The sequence below is a fragment of the Ambystoma mexicanum genome, chromosome 5p, assembly GCF_040938575.1.
Source record: "Ambystoma mexicanum isolate Mex_15411 chromosome 5p, UKY_AmexF1_1, whole genome shotgun sequence".
NCBI lineage: Eukaryota > Metazoa > Chordata > Amphibia > Caudata > Ambystomatidae > Ambystoma > Ambystoma mexicanum.
The window spans coordinates 1271831846-1271848590 of NC_090930.1; positions in this window are offsets into that span (position 1 = coordinate 1271831846).

Consider the following 16745-nt stretch of genomic DNA (forward strand, 5'->3'; position numbering starts at 1 on the left):
TGTATAGTGTTAGGTAATTGGGGATGGACCAGGCCAGGCATCTGACATGTACGGGCCAGTGAACTAATACGTAAAAGAATCTCTATAGGTGGACTGCCACTCAACACCCAATCCTCAATGAAGATAGGTTTTCTGGAGAAAGGCCCAGGGTGCAGCGTCACTCTGACATAATTCGGGTACAAACCTGGCCCGCGGTCCAGGAGATGTTGGGTTGGTCCTGGATTCATGTCTATCCTTGTACTGATCCTTGTTGGTTTTGGCTGTGATAAACCACAGTTTGAACCTGCTGTCTCTCTGGACCTGTGTAACCTTTGAGGTAAAGGAATGTGTTGGGCCTTCCATGAGTTCAATCATACGCTATATGACCCCAGTACACCAAACTTTATACTGGCAAGGTCTTTGATAAGTGCTGTGCAATCACCCTAATGGTATCAGGTCACCCATCTCCTATGTTAAATCTCCGAGGACAAGCAACAAGGGCTAAACGTGCACTATATGAATATATAAAGTAAAAATGTATGGTACATTAAGCCAAGATTACCCCTTGTCTGTTTCCTCTTCTCATCCCCAACTACCTACTCATCATGGGTATGTAACCATTTCTATAATGAATGTATACTGTTTTACTAAACATGGAATGTATCTTTTGTATAATGTAATTGTGTGGAATTACAAATTTCAAATTTTGAATGTGCACTGAACAGCCTTGTGGACGACCAAGTGTCGGAAGACGTGTTGGCTGTTATCGAGTACAACAATAAATAGCACCATTACATTGATTTTGAAAATCATTGAATGATTTATGAATATGTTATATACTCTTAGGGTGTAGCGGAAGTCACCAGCAAAATCATTTGTTGCAGATCAGGACAGCACACACTCTACGACGCTAGAGGTGCCTTGCTGGGGAAACACCACGATAGGGCTCAGATCAAGACCAGGAACCTGAGTTTCTGCTCACCCAGTGTGGCCTCAGAACATATGCTGGTATATGCGGAATATTACCTTCTCACTAAGCCTGGGACAAGTAACTGACCAGGATTATTATTATTATTATTTAATTTTTATAACGCGCTGCATGCCTGTAGGCCTCAGGGAGCACAGAAAGAAGAATAAACAAGAGACAGGTGAAAACAAGACAGGTCAATTCAAGAAAGCCGATCGTAGTGCCATAGGCAAGCAGAGGCAAGACGTGACTCACTACCCTGGAGCATGATCAAAGATGTGGCATTTCACAAGCGTTTTAAAGAGCATGGTGGAGCCTGCCACTCTGATGAAAGCTGGTAGCATGTTCCAGGGAAGAGGGGCTTGTACATCAAACAGTGTACCATGAAAACTGACAAGCTTGTATCTAGATTTTACCATTTCCAGATAATCTTGAGAACGCAAAGAGCGACATGGTATGTTAGCTTTGGTTTGGTCTTTTAGGTATTGTGGGACCGTGTTGGTCCAGCACTTATAGGCGATTGTTGAGATCTTAATGGTAATCCTGTGTTTAATAGGTAACCAATGCAGTTCCCTTCTAGCAACGAAGACATGATCTTGTTCGGCAAGACCAAAAATGACACATACTGGGCTATTTTGGAAAACATGGAGGGCATTCAATTTGGTTTTCGTGGTTCCGGCCAGCAAGCTATTGCAGTAATCTAGTTTTGATTTCACTAAGGCAGTGGCTAGAACAGCACAGTTGCTGGCTGAAATGAAGAGCCGAATGTGATGAAGACGCTTGTTTGTAAATTCGAAGGAGGACTGAATGTGTGAGACAGGGGAATTCATAGTAAGCTCAGCATCAAGAAACACGCCAAGTGTATTTACTGTTTTGGCTACACAGATGGAATTCCCATCAATATTGAAACTGCTGTATGCTGGATTAAGTTTCTTGAGCCATGGGGCAGAGGCCACAATCAAGAGCTCAGTTTACCTTTATTAAGAGCCAGAGAGTTTTCAGCCATCCAGGACTGTGTGGCATTGTAGACAGTGTTTATGGCTATGGAGTCTTGTGCATGGTCCCTGGTGAGCTCAAAGACGACCTGGGTGTCGTCGGCATAGTTGGTGTAATGTACACCGAGTTGGTCCAAGAGGCTAAGAAGAGGTCTAACGTAGATATTAAAAAGCATAGGAGCAATACACGAGCCCTGGGGAAAACCAGAGGTTTGGACAATAGGGGCAGAACTTGCACAACCTACTGTGACTCTGGTGGTACGAGGCCCGAGAGAGGATGCAATCCATTGAGCCGCTGAGGCGTAACAACGAGCCTGATCCCTTAATCTGGACACCAGAAGGGAGTGATCCTCCAAGTCAAAGGCCGCAGAGAGATATAACAGCGTTAGCAGGGTGGTATGTCCTTGGTCAAGTACGCTGGACGAGGTGGATTTAAGGTCCAGCATAGCAGTTTCTGTCCCATGCTTAGCTCAGAAACATGACTGATGTACCCCCAGGATGGCGCGATTTTCCATGAAACCCTGGAGCTGTAGATAAGCAACCCTGTCCATGATTTTAAGAAAAAAAGGTACTGTCGTAATGGGTCAGTAGTTTTTGACTACAGCTGGATCCAGGGTGCATGTCTTGAACAGTGGGGTCATCCAATCATCTTTCATGGTTGCAGGAACCATACCTTCACTGAAGGAGAGGTTCACAAGTCTCGTTATCCAGGGGACCAGTGATTGATGGGCACCTTTCAGGATATTGGCCGGGCAACTGTCACCCAGACAAGATGTGGGTTTCCCCTCCTTGATGATTTTGGAGATTTCACTCTAAGAACAGAAGGTGAAGCTGAAGGTATCAATATTGGCTGGGGAGCAGTCGGAGTATGACAGGGATGAGGAGGTAGCTCCAAGTCTGTCCACGCACCCCTGTAAATCTTTGATTGTCTGTAATGCCCCAATAGTTTGGAATAGAATGTATTATGAATTGTCTGACACCATGCTGAGTCTTTATCCAGATCGTGATTGTTACTCGGATTATCATCGGATTCATTCAGGATTTTAAACAGTTCACTAGAGCTTGAATGAGCATTCGTGATTCTGTTATTGAGGTAGGCTGATTTGGCCTCTACAGTGGCTGTTTTAAATGTTTTATCTGCCAATTTATAAGAATGAATACAATGAATGAGGACTGGGATTCTTACGCCATGCTCTTTCAAGTTGTCTTTTATTTTGTCGAAGCAAGGTGATGTTGTCATTGTACCATGCATTTTTATGAGTTTCAGTTTTAATCTTTTTTGCTTTCATGGGGCCAAGGGTTTCTATGATGGAATCAATGGTAGATGTAAGATAGGCTACCATATCTGACAAGGTGGTAAAGTTGTTGATTGGCTGGAGCCTAGCCGCTAACAATGTGGAACATTTGGATTGCGTGACATTTTTCAAATTTCTGACTTTTGTTTCCATTTGAGGTAGAAGATCTCTTCTTATGGGTGACGTTGGTAGCCAAGTTAGTACATCCACTAGACAAGGCTCAGACCACGCACACTGGCTGATTTCAACCTTAGGCGGATAACAAGAGTGTTTAAAAACCCAATCCAGACTGTGTCCTCTAGTATGAGTAGGACCTGTAGCCCATTCCGAGTAATCCATGTCTTGCAGAGATTGAAGAAACTGCAAGTTTATCAGAAGGGGCTTCAGCCCGTACATTCAGGTATGTGAGGATAATAAGGGGGAGTCTTGCTCTCAGTAATTACATTGAGGAGACCAAGGCAGTGTCCTTCAAATAGTGGCATGTCCTTAGGGGGTCTATAAATGACCAGAATACTCAGTGAGACATGAGGGTTCATTTTAATTTTTGCGAGCAGGGTTTCGCAGCCATCAAGGCTAGAGTGTGTGACCAGATGGCAGTCAAGATGTTTTTTAAACATAAGGGCCACTCCACCACCCTTTTGGGCTGGTATGATCTGTGCACCGAATTGAATAATCAGAGGGAAGTGACAATGTGGTCTCGATGGAGAAGGAATCATTAAGCCAAGTTTCAGTGAGTGCCAACACATCAGGTGCAGATTCTGCAAGGTAATCTGCAATTTCTATGCCATGATTAGTAACAGAACGGGTGTTAAGGAGACAGAAGGACATCAGAGGGTCGGACAGGGTCATATACCTTTCCTCATTCAGGTGCATCAATGTGTGAAGTGCAACCGAGTATGCACGGACATGAGGGTATTCAGGAATCTGTACAACATCTATAGGGGTCACGTAGTCACCGCCATGTGAGAAAAAAAACCTGGGAGTAATAGGAACAATGTGTGTATCTTCTAAACAGACCAGCTGGGTCAAGCTTATGTCACCGTGAACTAGCGGTAATGCCACCTCAGCGGGGGTAGCTAACAGCCGTCTTTCATGGGGCAATAGGTGTTTCTCCTGATGAGATGTATCCTCAGACCTTTGTGACACGGAGGAGAGTCCAGAGACTCAGGTACACCTGAGTCGACGGCAGATGGAGGGGACATGTTTAGTGCGGCTGTTGGGACGGAGGGCAAAGTTGTTGCAGGGGGGAACCAAGGGAGGAGGTAGGGCTGCAAAATACTTTCCTTTTTGGTCTGAAATAAGGAGGGGTTGTGAGTTGGCATATACAGTGGTTTGTTACGCAGTGCCTGAATAAGATCAATGATTGTTGACATCCTGATAGAAAGAGTTAAGAGCACAGGTGATACCTTGATATCCGTATAAGGAAGGCAGACTCAGGCCCAGAGCGTGCACCTTGTGCAAACTGGCAACAACCAGCCTCTCCAAACGCTCCAGCGTTGATGTGCAGCTGACAGAAAGAAGAGAACGGGTGGTGCTGGGAAATGTAGTTTCCGTGAACAACACTGTTCGTAGAACCTGAGTGCCCACTACGTTAATTGTTGCTGTCACGTTGTTGCAGTGTCAAGTCTAGAGGTGGCAAGACAAAAAAGATAAATTCTATTCTGTGACATGATATGTAATGCAATGCAAAATCCAGTCCTTACTGCTTGCAAGAGACAATGAGCATTCAGTGACACGATCTGTAATTCAATGCTAGATGCAGTCCTTTCTGCTTTGGAAGAAAGAATAAGCAATTTCAGCATTCAACGTTCACACAGTAAGCTTGCAAACATTATAAATGAATCAAATGAACCAAACAATACTCACAGGCACACACACAAGCGTGGCAATGGCACAAGGGGTGGTATATGGAGTCTGGCGACAGCCGGTCTCTCCAAATGCACTGGCGCTGATGCGCCGTCGTTGGGAAGAAGAGGACCGTCGGTAGTGGGAAATGTAGTTCCTGTGAACTACAGTGATTGCAGAACCTGAGTGCCCACGAACGTTAATTCTAGATGTCATGTTGCAGTATCAAGTCTAGATGTGGCAAGACAATAAGGATACATTCTATTCCGTGACAAGATATGTAATGCAATGCTAGATGCAGTCCTTACTACGTGGCCCCAGGAGTTAATGCTGAGGTGGTTATATGGTGCAGGGGTAGCTGCAGGTACCTTGGCAGGGCAGGTAGCTGCTAAATGCATTGGATCTTTGCAGGGCCAGAGGCACATTCCAGGCATGCAGAGGGCACTGCTCAGTAAATCATGGTAGTCAAGTTCCACAGTTCCATGCATATTTAATTGACAAAGTCTGTATTTTATTCTGCAATGCATGCCTAGGTGAGAAGACAAGAAGTTTTGACAGGCCAGTCACAGGCTTCTCCAGATGTCAATGCTCAGAGGTGCACCAGTCAATGCCCTGGCCATCCAGGGGGGCTAAATCAGCCATTGTGCACCTGCCTCTGATTCAGTGTGTCAGCAATGTTACTCTGCAGAGTTCCTCACAGGGGATCCAGTCCACTCTGGAGGGCAAAGCTCAAAGGCATCAAGGGCAGGGCACTACCCCACCCTTTGGTGCCACTGGGTAGAGCATAGCTGTCAAGTTACCTTGATCCATATCGGACACTTCAAGTCTGTCCGGTTGGTTTACCTTCACACACTGTATGTCTATGCAAGCTGAGAAGGTGATTTCGGTTGAAAAGCTGCAGATGGGATACAGGTGTGTACTTTATGCAGGTTGGTTCATGGTACTCAGGGAAGCACAGAGTATAGGGTATGGTGACATTGGAGGCAAGGATGTGTTCACTCTGTTGGGTGTATTTATGTGTGTTGGCCTGAGGTGAGCAGGTCCAGCTGCATGGGAACAGAGGTAGACAGGGAGATGGGAGGATGGTGAGTCATTGCTTGCAGTTGCCGCATGGCACTCAGGGGGGCACAGGGCACAGTGTCATTGGGTGTGTTACCTGCTTTGACCTTGTGCTTCACTTTCTTCTGAGACATTCTGCTGGGGGAGAAGTTTGCTGCTATGCAAACACACACGTTTGTGGAATGCATGCATATCAAATCTCGGCTGTGTAGACTATTTTGAACACCTGCAGAGAAGTACATTGCAACATGACAGGGGACAGCTGGAGCCCACACTCAAAGGAAAAGAGCTCAGGTGAGATGGCATCTTTCCTAGACTGAACCTGCACTTTTCTCAGTCTGTATGACTATTTCTATGTAGATGTGTTTTATGAACTGTAATGTTGTCAGGCAATGGAGTAGTCACTCCACCTGTATATTGAGGTGAGACATGCCTAATAAGTGTTTGTTCCTGCTTACATTATATGCTGTGCCTTTCTACTTGGGGTCTCCTTTGTGTTATCGGGTGTCTGAGTGCACAATGGTTGGTGGTGAGCATGTGGATGTCATTACAGGTCTCATCGATTGTGTTGTATGCTTTGTGTGAGCAACAATGATACTGTTGTTTCCACTTGCTATGACTGTATCAGTGATTTGTTCACTTGATTTGATGGCTATGGACACACACAGTTTGCCTCTCCCAGACACGCATTCTTATGATGTTGTTATGAGCAAGGTGGATTAGCCCTGATTCATCATATAAGGGTCCCAGGGATGTGGCTTCACTGTGTACGCTCCACAGAGGCTGCTATTTGAAGTAGGTTTGCATGACCTAATTTTGTGCATCCTGTCCCTGTGCCCATTGGCCTGCCAAGGAAATGAGTAGTGCCTGTGTCTGAGGTTGTTGTCCCTCCTGCAGCTCTATTGGTATGCCACGCCATGTGGCAACATTGTGCAGGACGCAAGATGCCACAATAATCTTGCATACTACTGGTGGGGCATATAGCAATACACCACCAGAGAGGTCAAGTAAGCAGATGCGTTACTTGAGCACCCCAAATGTGTGATCCACTATGCCCTTAGTGGCTATGTGTGCTGCGTTATACCTTACCTCAGCTGGGGTGGCATGATTCCTGAATCACGTGAACAGGAATGGTGAGAGCAGGTAGATACTGTCCCCTGCAAATGTAGGAATGTTGTTGGCATTGATGTCATGATCTGTTATTCTGTGTGTCATGTGACTGCTTGCATGTACATGATAGTTGATACTCACCGATGGTATAGTGGTGAACGGCAGTCAATGAATGTATCATGTTTGCTTCTGGGGAAATTTGCATTCACATGTATGATAACTTCCTTTGCATCGTGGATGACCTGTGCATTGATTGAATGCCAATGATTCCGGTTGCGGTGCATGTGCTTGGTCAATCATGGGGTCTGTAGTGCAACATGTGTGCAATCAATGACTCCCAGTACCTGTCGGAAGAGTGCTATGGCATAAAAATCCTGGCACAATCTCTGCCCTGCCTGCGGTGTGCATGGCATGTATATGTGCCTACGCACGCTGGCCCTTCCCACACTTGGCGCAGTGTATCACGCAAAGTGCTAAGCACCACGCAATATCAGAAAGGGCCAGCGCAAAGTGAGTGCAGACACATGCAAAGTCCAATCCATGAATCAGCAACAGGAGTTTTGCACAGTGTAAAGTGTACTTTTTCACTTTGCACCATGCAAATGTTTCTATGAATCGGGCGCTGAATCAGTTTGGTCTGCCTTGTCTTATGTGAAGCGACAGAAAATGTAAAATTAAATATGCTCTGTTTTTGCCCCAGTGCAAAGAACTTTATGTGCTATGCATTGTAAGGAGCAATTTGCTCCATTCAATAGTTGGGAGTCAAAATACATGCAGAATGAATTTCCTCCATTTTTGCACAAGTGCAAACCTTATACACTCTGGCCTTCAAGGGCACATTATTGCAGCTATTCAAGTCCAAAACTGCAATGGGTTTAAATATATTTTACTTTGTTTCCGATGAGAATCACATTATTCATCTGAAAGCCCAACCATCGCCTAATGGCAAACTTCGGGTGTAAATCATGTTAAATAAAAATACAATAATGCTGTGCCTAATGTATAATAAATGCAGATCAAAGACTCATCAAAGAAATTTAAATATTTGTATTATGCTCTTAAAAAGGAGCTCTAGCAGGAATTGCTGTTTTAGAACGTGCCATTTGCCATCTCATCTTTTTTTTTTTGCAATTACATGAAACATTGCTTTCCTCCCCGCCATATTATATAATCATCATCGCTGATGTGCCAGATTTTAATTTAAAACATCAATTTACAATGAAATTCATTTGCAGACATGCAATCCATTGCAATCACGCTGCAATAAATTTATGTTTCAGGTAATTTTTTTAATGCTTATAGCATCTGGATCCCTGGAGTGTGGAAATAGCTAACATTTTTCACCTTGTGCAGAGCAGCAAGATGAAAGCAGCATGCCCTTTCGAATTGTAATCACCAAGGACAATGTATGGGGCACAGAGCGGCATTAATTGCAAAACAAGGAATGATTAGTTTTAAAATCTGCTTTACAGTCAGTAAGATGTTTTCCCCGAACAACCAGGCCCCCCCCTTCCCTCCCCGCTTCCATAAGAAATTTTAGGTCTAAGCAAGTGTTCCTGGATACGAGAACTGAGAGTACAATTGTAAAGTGCAATGAACCGAAACCGTTTTAAAATTAATAATCATGTTTATTTACAGATCAATGATAAGCCCTTGTGAATAAAGGGCAACACACTATAACAATATGAGCACATAATCCCAAAGACGAACATTTATTTAAACAAATGTTACATGCTTGAGACAGGATTAATCACAAAAGTAAGAATTGTAAATACAAATTGCCTCTGCATTATTGATAAACATGCATAAATCAAAGTGTGTGCGTAAGAACGAGCGTATTTGGAGGCCGGACAGTTAGGACTATTATGTAATGCTCCTTTGGTCTGTATCCTCCCTTCCAAACTTCCACCATTCTCAAAAATACCTTCCTTGGACAGGCCAGTGTGTCTTGTGTGTCAGTGCTGTTCACTGTGCCCTTTCATTTTCACTCTTACTCCCTGCTCAGTAATTCTCATTCTTATAATCCAATGATGGTGTCCTCGCTGCCCCCTCTTCAAATATTCCTTCCAGATTTAAGGAGCAGTGGAAAATGTGGTCCTGAGTGAACAAGGAAGGTGGTGCCACAACTGAGCACTGCTGTACCTGGAGCAATGTGTGGGGCGAGCAGAGGGGTGTGGAGGGGGCAAGCATCGCCATGTAGCCTTAGCTGGATTCTCCTGCAGAGCGCTGGAGAAGGGGGAAGTTTCCATTAATTTAAGATAAGCTTGTCGCTGAGGTGCAATAGACAGAGCAAAAGGCTGTCCAGAATGAGGTATGCAAGAAGGAGGAGGTTGTGGACAGAAATGTGCATCAATGTACTTGGGTTGACTAGGGGCCAAGCATGTTTTGGAGCCCTAATTGACTTCAGTTGATGAACGCTAGGGAGGAAGGCAGGAGACCTTTAAATGAAGCTGTCCCCACTGCCACAAGGCGTCCTTGCTGCATTCAGGACACGCTGTAATCCCGCTGTCATCAGCAATAGAGGATGTGCAGAGGCTTAAGCACTGTGGAGTATGGCTGAGAGCCGGGATAATGGGTCATGAAGTGAGCTTTATCAAAACTGATTCAAAGGACATGGCCAAGAAGAAAATGGCCATGCTCCCAAAGAGATGTAGTGCTGCTCAGAAAGGAAACTGCCAAGAATATTTTGCTTATTGATGAGCGAGGACTAGTGTAGAAGGAGGATGATGGCAGTATCCAGCGTCTGGCTTTAATCCCAGTCAACCCCCAGTCCTCAATGTCACATCACCCAAGATCGTGCCTGTTTTCTCTAATGTATATGTTCAGTTCGAATTTATAAATGTGTCTTCTGAAGGGAAGAGAGATGGGCTAGATGAAAGGGTTGATGCTGAGTAATTTATTTCAGGGTGTGTTTGGTTGGAACCCATGATGGAAAACATCAGTTGACGTTGTTCAAGAGTTAACTTCCAAGATCATGCTATTTTCACCTTAATCCTTGTGGTCATTAATAAATACAGTAATGCACTGATGGCCTTTAGTCTGGGAGTAAGGATAGGGGATGGTACTCTGGGAAGTAACCTTCAGTAGTCGATTGGGCATCTGTAGCAGTGTCAGGTATCCGTTCCGAATCAGTAGCCGTCCTTTGCGTTAGAATGTGCACTTGCAAAATCAACCATTGTGTAGCTTTGGGCATTTAAAGTAAGGTTATGTAAAACAATGTTGTACTATTGAGTTTACTTTACAAGGCACATGCTTCTTTTCTGACTCTACACACGTGACCATAGCGAGCGTGTCAGCAATTCCTTTGTTTCTTTTCTCTTTGAATACAATTGATAAAACACAGAATTACATTCCTTTTATGGCATAATTCAAACATTTGGGTCTGATTAGAGTGCTATCAGTTCTTTACAACAGATGAGTAGAGTAAACCGCAGACTATTCTAAGATGGCCGCCTCCACTAAGCCACATCACCATACGTTTCCATGACAACCACCCAAACATTATCAGCACTTTGGGCGTATGCGTATTCGAGCAAGGTAAGCCCCCTCATGATGAGAATAGTTCTATCTTGTCCACAAGACCGTAAAGCTCAACGTAGACTTAGATATATTTTACAGTGGAACAGCAGTGCTTCTCGCATACGCGAGCGCAGTATTTGACACGTGAGATCTGACATTGCGTGATTATTGGTAAGAAGCGCACTTTGAGCAGATTTAGTTTTCACCTAAATACCAGATTATTTTGTGATACTTACACTCTCTTATATATCTACCTTTTACAGAGTTTTCATCAATATGACTAGCATCATGTTAGTCAATGCAGCAAACTTAAAAGCTAAGCATGGTTGATATAACATCTAATCAACACGTTAACTGACTTTTTTTCTTTTTTCTTTCTGCTTCGCTTTCTTTACTCTTTATATTGCAACTTTCTCTCACCGTGATAACACGTATGTATAAATGTCACTACAATGATTTTTTCGAATGATTTAAAATTACGCAATTCTGAATGTCCATGATAAATACGAAGATGGGGATATTGCAAACTCAAAATATGATTCACTAACAAATATGGTGGTTACTGTGATCGTGTAACGTGTGGTGCATATATTCGAATTTTTATTCTCTCAACGTGGTGGACACTTTGGCAATCTCTTGATACACTGGGAACCATTGAAAACTTTTGTGTTTTGTAAAACTCAATGTAATTGAATTGGCATTGCTCTGAAACTTTTTTGTTATTTGATAATGCTATATGCAGACCATAACTAAGTTGGTATATGAGTAAATACCAATTTCTGGGCCTGACAAAGGACACGCGAGTCTGAAATGCATAGGCCATACCTCTGATGCATCTGTAAATATTGGATTCTAATTATGTAAAAAATCAGATGAACGAAGAAATACTATCTTTCTCTTTTTTTAATACTACTACTGGAACTACATTGTATTTGAATATAATATTATTAACATACACCACACATAGTGGTATCTGGGAGTGCAGCCCACACCGTTGGCTTCATGACCAAGGTCCCATTTCTGTCCTAGTTTGTAGTGCCATTTCACAGAGGCACCTTACCAGTGGGTTTGCACCCCAAGCAGAATCATTAAGTAATCGTCACAGAGAATTAAGGAATTGAAAGTTAGGTTGTGCACACTCACCTCTCCTTGGCTTCTCGTTTTCACATCCATGATTTTTGAGTCGTAGCACACCAAGGGCCTCATTACGACCCAGGCGGTAAGTTACCGCCTGGGCCGTGACTTTACCACCATGGCGTAAACTACGTTTACGCCATGGTGGTTGGCGGACTTACCGCCCCATTCCGAGGTCGGCGGGGCGGTAAGTCCCCAATCCCCATTTACCCTTCCCCATTCCCATTTTTGCCCCATAGGGCATAATGGGAGTGGGGAAGGCGTTAATTACGCCACCGTAAATTACGGTGGCGTAATTAACTCCATGGTCCCTTAGCGCCATGGATTTTAACACCTGCTAAAAGCAGGTGTTAAAAGCGCCATGGCGCTAAGGGACCTCGTAATTGGCGGTAAGGGGTCGGCGCAGCTAACGCTGGCGTTAACCCCTTACCGCCAGGGTCGTAATGAGGCCCCAAGTATAAAATGTCTTATGAGGATATAGAACATATTACAGAAAAAAGAACAACCTTGGGCTTTTCGGCCGACGAGGCAGATGCCAACCTTGGTCTAATTAAAGACACTGTCAGGTGTCTTGATCCACGTTTGAATTATTATGCTACAACATTTGGTGCTGTGGGCTTAGAAAATCCAAGATGGACGAAAAGCCCACATTTGTGCCGGAATCCAGGAAAACTGTGCAGTTTTTGCGCACACCAAAATGGTCGTCTGACCTGCAACCCACCAGTGCGAGGTTGATGGGCCAGAAGTGCCATGAGCGAAATCAGTGCAAAGGAATATGGTGCTGTTCAAAATCTGTTTTAATAAATGTCAAAAATTGCTAAAATCATGGGCACGAAACCACCAAACAAAAATCCAACTTCTGGCTGGGTGTTCTACATTACTCCACTGCAGAATCCACATCAATACAATGTTAGCCAGGATCATATGTTATCAAGTAAAATCCCATTTTTTAAATGGATTAATTCAAGACAGCTCCCAAAAATGGGTGCAGTACCGTTGCTTGACACTAACCGGCGCTAGCGGTCTAAACTCTGACAGGAGACCAGTATTTCAGGAGCTGCAAAGGAAACTGAGTTAGCTGGAAACTTCAAAGCATTGCTGGTAAATGGGAAGCCTTCACACCTCAGAACTCCTCACAAGAAGACAGTCTGATTCAATTAAAAAAGTTCAAGAGGCCTCTGTCCATGGGAAGCCTAGGCACCTGCTCTTACCAGCAACAGCACAGGAGATCACATGGTCGTGTTAATCAGATGCAGAGTGGCACCCTGGTCTGCAGACCTCAGTGAACACAATAGACTCTTCAGCTGAATAGGATATGCCGATTTGAGGTGTAATTGTCAACAGTTGCTCTGGGGGAAGGAAGACATTTGATCTCTGAGTCAAGCCAAGCTCCTGGGGGCGGACCCAGACTCAGATGTGAATTCCATTAAGGGCAAATGTATGTTTTATTAAATTGCTTATAAAATATTGTATCTCCTATACAGAAATGTACAATTTGGAGATTCTTTATATGAAAAATGTGCCGACAATTTGAGACTAAGCTCAACTCTGTGTGATGTTCTGAGACCGAACCCTGCGATTTATTAATCTTGCAGACACTGGGTTTATGCTAGAGACATGATAACCTATATTAATATGCTCAGGGAGAGGGTGCAGGTCTGTGTAAATTTTGAGGAAAAACAAATATGGCGAAAGTCACTAAAAAGCGCAAAATGTTGTCGTTTTTAAACCCAAGGTCGTAGAAACATGTGCCTTGAACCAAACTGTACCTTAAGCAATCTGTGATGTGTACATGTAATTTCAACGACGTGTGTATCTGCGAAACCTGTTCGTTATGAAAAATTCATTTTCTAAGTAAACGCAAAGGGGCGTTTCTTCAATAGATTGTAAAATGGTAGCACTGAATGACTCACAACTCTGTTCTCCAGTGAGAGCACAGTAAATCCTTTAACCTATCAGGATCCTCAGAGAGTTGGGCATAGAAAGTTAGCCTTCCCACCCACTTTCAAAAGACATAAAAAGAACCACTGAAAGCCAGATATGGACTGCTCTTTCCACTTTATTGCGAAGCACTTTGCCGGACCAGACAATATCCAGAAGGACCATATCCAAAACTTAGACTCCAGATAGATTCCAGAACTTTGAAGCAGAAGGCCTGCTGCAAGCTAAAAGTATTCTCAGCTGGCCTTACAATTTTGCAAACTGATTTACCCCAGACTTCCAAGGGGCACATCAGAATAAAACAGCCAGGCTGTGCTGTTTGATTCTAGCCAAGAACTCTGTGCCAGAACCACACCACTGTGCAGTGTCAAGAACTTTTGCCAGAACCAGAGAACCAGACCCAGAAAGCAGAGCTGTATCCAGAACCGCAGACAAGACCCAGACCAGACCGCGGTGCAGTGCCGATAGCAGACCAAGACCAGATCGCTGTGAGCAGAACCAGTGCCAGAGACCTTCTGGGGCGAGTGAAGTCTAAACCTGTTGAGCAGATCTTGACGGCCTAGTTCAAATTTATAGTGTGAGTATCCAGCCAGAACTGTGCAAACCAATCTCTTAGTTTAAAATAATCTAATGCAAACCATTTCCACCTATTTAGAACTGCATCATAGAAATTGTGTGTTCATTCTGTGATTTCAAAGCTGTGAAAGTGTCATTTGTAATTCTGAGCTTTACTTTATTTCTGAGAATCTACCTCCGCTAAATCGTTCGTATCTTTTGAACCGCACGTCCTAGTTTTTCCGTAATTGCGAACAACACACTCGGAAAAAGTGCCGCGAATTGCAACTAGTTCAATTTCACCACTTGTAAAAAAATAGCTGCTTCTTGCTTTCCATTGCTGAAATTTGTTTTCAACCTGATAATCATTCCTGAATAATTGCTATTGTTGACCTGAACTAATTCAAAGTAGCTGTCATATACCCTGAATCTCCTATAGGGAATTAAAATCATTTTTAGCATATTTTCACTTCTTTGCAAATCACATTAAGTATTTTTGCCTGTGTTTTAAAATCATCCCTGTTGCTCCAAGCTTGCTAGGGGGGAACTGAATTGGTATTGCATTTGATTGTATTCCTGAAATTTGTGTGCTCCCCTTCCATCACCTTATATTGCATAGGGGGGGAGTGAATTGTCAAAAGAAAAAGTGATCATATTATCTCTTGTGGAAACCATCTCAGTTATTTCTGTGCTGCATTCTTTTCCATCATTGCATTTCCTTGAAACCATAAAAGCATTCTCAGCTACCTTATCCTCTCTATACCAACTCCTAAGTAATTAAAAAAGCGTGCTAATCTAATATTATCCATTGTTGATCACTGTCACATTCATAAGTGTGCTATCAAACATTAATTTATTTATAAAAGTGTGATATATATCTTGTTTAATTTTTCAATAAATCTTTTAATTTGCAAAACAAACCTACTTCTTGGCTCAGTGGGGTCAGCGGGATTCAAAGAGAGGGGCGTTATATAAGGGTTTATCATCCAGATTATAACTTGTCATAAAAATATATAAATAAGGGCTTCCCTTGGACATCCCAGACCAGGCATTGACTTAGTTGAAGTGCTGAATTGAAGTCACTTAACAGAGTGGGGGCTCGAGCCGGGACGTCTGGATTAGATCTACCACTTGTGCAGCTTAATACATTGTGCTAACTGATAGGATACATACATCCTGTTGGATCACCATGCTGTGTTACACTGTAAAAGCACCCCTCAAAAGAAGGAGGCTCTAAGGAGACGGTCTGTTTTGCAAAATAAAATACAAACTTCTGTAAGTCAGGAAGGAAATCAATTTCTAGAATGACGACCTTGATAGATATCAAAATAGCCAGAGAACACCTCTTACATAAGCTATTTGTGAGAGGCAAATGGACGGAACAGGACCAGACGGTGTGGTTGCAGGCAATCGCACCCCAGATCACTGCGACAGGGTCAGTAATATGGAGAGATCAGAGTCCATTACATGTGGCCCTGAGTGAACTATATATGGCCCCTAAAGCCAAAGATGAGCACGACAAGATTGTCAGGATAGCGGCATATTTATATTTATATATGGGAGCCATACAGGACAAATGTGCTGAAGGCCAAGGTCTGGCGAATAGGCAACAGATGGCATTAGAGAAGGCCCAATCTGCCTGGTCTCTTCCGAGCAGAGGCTGCAGAGGAGCCAGGAGTGAGAAAATGATAGTAGGCAGTATATCATTAAAATAAAAGAGGATATGGGTATCCTGCAACAGGAAAAGACAGACCAGGATACCAGATTTATGGCCTTGCAGAAGGAGTAGCAAGAAGGTCTGGACTCCCTATTGCAGAGCCAGAAAAAGCTGGAGCAACAACTAGACTTCAACAGGGCATGCACAGAGCAGGTAGCCACCCTGCAAAGTCATCTAGATAGAGTGAAGGCAGAGAGCAACAAACTGATTCTGAAAGACCTGGATACCCAGAGAGAATTTGAGGAAGAACGCCAGAAAGCTGGTGTTAGGGAGAATTCTCTGTTTAGGCTGAATTTCCTAACCTAGCGAGTCCCCCAGCAGCTTTGCTGGATTTCTGGAGTTTGTTTTTTTTTCCATCCTGCCAAGAGTGAGACTCTTTTCCTCCCACTCTTGGACATGAATGTGTGTAATTCCTTTGAATGTTACTGTGTTCTATGGGCTATGGGGTCTTTTACTCCATAGGGTCTCATATGTTTTTCTATGTGTGTTACACCGCACCCTACGTGCCGTAACACTGGGGCGTCCTAGCGGACCTCCACCATAAACTCCATACCCGGGGACTGACTACTGTCTCCCCGGGCATGTAAAGTCACCATTGGCTTTACTAGACCTAAATTTACTAACAGAAC